Raw genomic sequence first — 6920 nt, forward strand, 5'->3', positions numbered from 1 at the left:
TTCTTGGCCTATGGGTTTCTTCTTGTATATACTGCTTACTCATGTCATTATATTTTTTAAAGTTAGAACTCCTGGCCATGGTAGTGGACCTCTGAATGGCTCACAACCATCCATGCTGCACAGCATTCTCATGCAGTTTCCCTCTACACTGAGCATGTGGATCTCTATGACCAACAGAATGCTGAGAGCACAGCACGTGCATTCTAAGTCTGAGATATTGCTGCTTCTGCCCTACTATAAACTTGCTCTGGGAGAAGCAAACTGTCACAGCCTTCTGGAGAGGTCCACAGGCAAGAAACAGATTATCAGCCAGCACCAATTTGTCAACCATGTCAAAGTGTGCATTTAAGACATAAAATCTCCAGTTCTAGTCTAACATTGGAGTATCTCCAAGTGTGACTACCACACCTAACTACAAAAGCATGAGGCCCTGACCCAGAAACTCATGCAAGGCATATGAGTTTACTCATGCAAACTCTTAGGTCACTGTAACCTTGGGGGTAGTTTTTAATATAGCAGTATATTACTACTCCACCATTTTTTGTTGTAGGTTTGCAGGAATTCCGTGTAAAGATGAAACTTCTGTCAGCTTTACATTACAAATATTCCCTCTATGATTGCCACTTTTTCTGTTGTATTCATCCACAGTATTCTAAAAAATAAATCCGTGGCACAATCATATGCACCGTTTTTTCCCTTGCATTTTAACATGATTCGTGTTAACAGGAAGAAGTGACTGGTGAAGCCCTCTTTAAAGACCACAAGGTATTTTTCTTGCTTCTTCCAGAGAGATTACAATTTTGCCCTTCACAGGTCTGGGCTTAATACATAATCTAATCAGGGCAGGTTTAGCATGTTCTTTCAAATCATTATAAATAGGAAACATACAAATAAAAGTGTCTTCCTTTCCACAGCTTAATTAGTAATTTTATCAATGAAGCTGATTTGCTTGAATCTTTGCTTATAAGAAGATGAATAATGTAGAACTACTACCAGGAAACCTTAGACCTAAGTTGCTTGGTTAACTTTTCCATTTTGATATAGAAGCTCTGGTTCCCACAAATGCACCATGCATTCATTCGTTAGCCAAGAACGTTTTGCAGAGTGTTTTAGGAGTTCTCAAATTGTTCTTTTATGTAAATACTTTTAAAATACATTTTTCACACTAGAGAAATGTGAACATCAAAATATAAAGTGTGTATATATACATATATATGTGTGTGTGTGTGTGTGTGTGTATCATACTCTCTTATGATTCCAGGTTAAATGATGTATATGCAGACATCAAAATAAATTCTATCATTTGCCTGAATTATTTCTTAAAACTGAATATTTTTAAAAAGATACTTTTTGTGCAAAGCTAGAAAAAAGTGTTTTTATCTCTTTAACAAAAAGAACAATACTTTATGCAAATGATAGGCAACTTGAGATGACAGAGTATTAAACTGGTCCAAATTTTCACCCATGGGAAAAGAAGTGATGCAGAGAAGTAATTTCAAAATCAGCCCAGGAAATAATCCTACAGGTAATAAGTCTAAAAACTTACATAGGATTCATCCATGGTTGCTCCAGTAATCAATGTAATACACAAAATGAATAAATCAAAAATGTATAACTATATTATCATCTCAATAAATATAGAAAAAGTCGATCAAAGGGCAGTTATAAAAAGTTATAGCTGATATTCTTAATAGTGACTAAACTGCTCTCTCAGACAAGAAACAAGGCAAAGACATAGGATCTCATTTCTACTCAATAGTTCCTAGATAGTTTAATGAACCTGGAAAAAAGAAACACATTGGAAAGAAGTAAAACTGTGACAAATGTTTACACAGAATAATCTAAGAGGATACACAATTACTAGAATTTTAAATGACTTTAGCAATGCTGATCATACTGATCAATGTTTCGGTATATGAAAGTCACCTATCTTCCTATGGATAAGAATATATAGTTAGAATTTTAAGTCTTAAGATAGAACTATACTAAAAACAGAAAGATTTACCCTGAAGTGTGAACCTAACAAATCATATGTTGGATGAACAAAGTAAAAATGAATGGAAAGATATACAATATTCAGAGACTTGAAGACTCAAATCTTAAGCTCTGAACACTTGATCAACAGACTCAATGTGCTTTCAATCAAAATTCTGCAAAGGTTTTTGGTATATACAAGTTGATCCTAAAATTTTAAAAGGCAAGCTAAAATAGCCAAAACACTTCTTTAAAAAATAAACTTGGGAGGTCTTCATATGTTTTTGTTTTGGTTTTTTTTTGTGTGTCATGGGGCTTGAACTCTGGGCCTGGACGCTGTCCTTCAGCTCTTCAGCTCAAGGCAAGCGCTCTACAACTTGAGCCACGGCACCACTTCCAACTTGGAGGTCTTTGATACTAGGAATCCATAGAAAGATTTAAATTGGTGACAGGCTTCTAGCTGAGTTGACAAAAAGAGAAAAGATTTAAATCAACAAAATTAGACACAAGGGAAATATCACAAAGAACACCCAACAAATAAAAAAAATACGAGGCACTACTTTCAAAACCTATAGTCAAATAAGATGGAAAATTTAGAGCAATGGATAAATTCCTGGAGACATACAAACTGTGTAAGTTGAACCAAGAAGATATAACCCACATAAACAGATACATAAGAAGTAATGAGACTGAAGAAGAAATAGTCTTCCAACAAGAAAAAGTCCAGGTCCCAATGGATTCAGAGCTGAATTCTGTAAGACCTTTAAACACAACCACCAGTACTCCTCAAACTTTTCCATAACATAGAAATGGATCACTGCCAAACACATTTTATGAAGCCAACATTACACTTAGCCCACTAGTTAGGGACCCAACAAAAAAAGAGAACTACAGACCAATCTCTTTGAGGAACTTAGATACAGAGCTTCTTAATGAAATATTTACCAACAGAATTTGACAACAAATAAAACAGTTATACACTACGATCAAGTGGGATTTATCCTAATGATGCAAGGCTGTTTAATATATAAAAAGCAACAAAACATACCACATTAACAGAGTCAAAGACAAAATTCACATGACCATCTCAAAAGATGCAGAAAGTCTTTGACAAAATCCAAAATCTGTTCATGTTAAAAGCTCTGCAGAAGCTAGGAATAGAAGGTACATACCTCAACATAATAAAGGCTATACATGACAGAACAACAGCCAACATCATACTAAAATCATTTCCTCAGAAACAAGGCAATGATGTCCACTCTTTTTCAACATAATTCTAGAATTCCTATCCAGAGCAAGGAGGCAAGAGAAAGACATACAAGGAATTCACATAGTGAAAAGAGAAGTCAAACTATCTCTACATATAGGTAACATGATTTTATACCCAAAAGACGGCACCCCAAGCTTCTAGATCTCATCAATAACTTTGGCAAAGTAGCAGGATACAAAATAAACCCACAAAAATCAGGAGCCTTTCTGTATTCCAACAGAAAGGGCAATCAGAAAAACAATTTCATTTGCAAAAGCATATATATATATATATATATATGAATAAACCTAACCAAGGAAACAAACCTCTATAGCAAAAACTGCAAATATCCAAAGAAAGAAATCAAAGACATCAGGAAATGGAGACCTCCCATGTTCATGGATAGGTAAAACTGATATGAAAATGGTCAAACTGCCAAAGATGACCTATAAATTTAATACAATCCCCATCAAAATCCCAACGATGTTCTCCACTGAAATAGCAAAAATAATCTAAAAATTCGTATGAAAAAATAAAAGACTTGAGTACTCAAAGCAATTTTAGACAAACAGCGTCACTGTTGGTGTCACAATTTCAGACCTCAATCTCTACAGTGCTTTAACAAAAACAGTTGATACTGGCACAAACACAGGCTAGAAGATCCATAGAACAGACTAATAAACCAAAATATAAAGACATATACTTAGTTATCGGATATTTCACCAGGGAGCTAAAAATGTACTATGGGAAAAAGATAGCTTCTTCAATAACTGGTATTGGGAAAATCAAACACTCATATGTAGAAAACTAAAATTGGATGCCTATTTGTCACCACACACCATTATCAACTCAAAGTGGACAAAAGACCTCAACATCAGACCTGAAACTTTGAAAAATATTACATAAGGGAAGAGAAGAAACATAAGTCATAGGCAGGAAATTTATGAAATCCCAGTACACAGAAAATACAAGACTTGACAAATGAGACTAGATAAAAATGAAAATCTTCTGCACAGTAAAAGACAGTTACTAAACTAGAAAGACAGTCAACAGACTGGGAGATCCAGCAACACACTGACAATACATCCAAAATACACAAGGAGCTCAAAAAAATTAACCCAAATGAAAAAATGAGCAAAGGAGCCAGAGACTTCTCAGAAGAAGAATCATAAATGAACACATGAGGATATGTTCAACAACCAGGACATAAAGAAAACACAAATTACAACTCTGACATTCCATCTTACCCCTGTTACATTGGCCAACATCAACAATTCAAATAACCAATGCTGGTGGGGATATGGGGCAGAAGGATCCCTATCCTACTGCACTACTGATAGAATGTAAACTGGCACAACCAATCTGGAAGGCAGTTTGAAGGTTCCTAAAATACTAAACATAGAACTTCACTATAACTCATTCATACCACTCTTGGGTATCTACCCAGAACATTTCGTTATCAGGAAACAGTAAAGGCACACTTGCACAATCATGTTCATTGCTGCACTATCCACAATAGCCAAATTATGATATCTTTCCAGACAATCAAATTGGGTTTTTTGGTGGTGGTATTTTTTTTTAAGCTTTTAGGATTTTTTTTTTTGTATTTTAGGAGGGAGTAAAAAGGAGACTGCAGAAAGGGAGGAAGGAGGGGTAAATAAATATTGTCATTATGTTCAGTATACACTATGTGGAAAGTGAACTATACAACTTGTGAGTAGGGATGGAAAGAACAAAGGAAAGGGTGACATTGTCCAGAAGGGAAATGTACTTATTACCTGACTTGTGAAGGCCCTCTGTACAACACTTTTAATACTCAAATTATGTTTTTAAAAATAAAGATTTCCACTGAAAAAAATAGCTGAACCTAGAAGGCTTTGGCCCTAAATCTTATTTATGCTTTCTAGCGATGGTTAAGATATGACTAGCTACTTAACCAAAAAAGAGAAAAAACAGGATTTCTGTAGTTTAGATAAATAAAAAACTGACAATGCATCTAATATGAGAATCAATTTAAAATTAAAGACATTCAAAAATACAACACTCCAATAAATCAGCTTTGAAAGTTAAGTAAGGAAGATGGTTGCTGGTTATATGAGCAAATAAGGTAACTGAAGTATATTAGAGGTTGATGTCCATCTTTACATCTTCATTACATTTATATTTACATCTACATTACCTGTACCATCATCATCATGGAGTTTTCCTTGTAATAAAAGGATTGACTTACAGTGTAAACTACTTGGAAGGAAAAGATCATGAATTTGAGGTCAATGTGGGCTATGTGTGTTCAAAGCCAACCTGGGCTGTCTGACAAAACCAAAAGAAAAGGCTGAGTGCTTAGCCCAAGCGGTAAAACATTTACTTTGCATGTGCAAGACCCTAAGTTCAATCCCTAAACCCTACAAACAAACTGGATGACTGAAAAGGGAAAAAAAAATAAGCATGAAAAGTAAAGTGAATATTGTATAATTAAGGAAAAGAAACAAACGTCTCTTGAAGTAAGATTAACCACATCCCTCTGTACAGACTAAAATAGAGATGACAAGCAATATAGAAATTTTAAAGAGAATTAAAAGTCAGTGTGGAGGTTCTTCAAAAAATTAAACACAGAACTACCCTACGATCTAGCAAGTGCACTCCTGGGCACTTACCCAAAAGATTACAAACCAGGATAAAGACACCAACACAACCATTTTTATTGCAGCACTATTCACTATTGCCAAGGTATGGAATTAGCCTAGATGCCCCTCAATGGACGAATGGATCAAGAAAATGTGGTATATACACACAATGGAATTTTACTTATCCATTAGAATGATATTGTACCATTTGTAAAGAAATAGAAAGACTTGGAAAACAATACATTAAGTGAAGTAAGTCAGGCCCAGAGAGACAAGGGCTCCATGTTTTCCCTAATATGCAGAGGCTAGATTTAGCTTATAAACTCCTAAGTAAATATGTAGGTGGTATGCAAGTGTACCTAACTATAGTAACTAAAATATAGTAGATTTAAGGGAGATCTCATATAGTGCAAATCCTCAGAAAGCCAAAATCAAAGTTCAGCAAAATAAAACACCTCGAAGGGGGTACTTGGAATGGGGTGGGGTGGGGTCAAGGAGTAAGGGGTAGAAAAATGAAGAAGAGGGGGGAAACAGACAATAATCCAACAAAACTAAATATCCTACAAAACTAAAAAGAGGGAAGGAAGGATGTAGAGAGGAGGGATGAGTGAGAATGTTGAAAGAGGTGACAATGATCAAGATATATTTTGATTTTTAACTGGTTTGTTAAATGGCAACTCCTTTGTATAAGTACCTAAAGATATAACTTTTTTTTTTAATTCAGGCTTTTTGTCAAGCCTTTAAAGTGTATTGTTCCAGAGAATACTTTATACCAAGAACCCTTCAAATTCTTTTTGATTTTGTACTGGTTCTGGGGCTTGAACTCAGGGCCTGAGTGCTATCCCTCAGCTTTTGTGCTCAATGTTAGCATTCTTTATCATTTTTCAGCCACAGCTCCATTTCTGGCTTTTCTGTAGTTAATTGAAGATCAGAGTCTTACAGACTTTCCTTCTCTGGGCTGGCCTGAACTATGATCCTCAGAGAGACTAGGATTACAGGCAAGAGCCACCAGCACCAGGCCCCAGATCCCTGCAAATTCTAGTATTCTACCAGAAAATATGATAGGAAAAATA

This window comes from Dipodomys ordii, unplaced genomic scaffold (genome assembly GCF_000151885.1).
Source record: "Dipodomys ordii isolate 6190 unplaced genomic scaffold, Dord_2.0 Scaffold111, whole genome shotgun sequence".
In the NCBI taxonomy this organism is placed as follows: Eukaryota; Metazoa; Chordata; class Mammalia; order Rodentia; family Heteromyidae; genus Dipodomys; species Dipodomys ordii.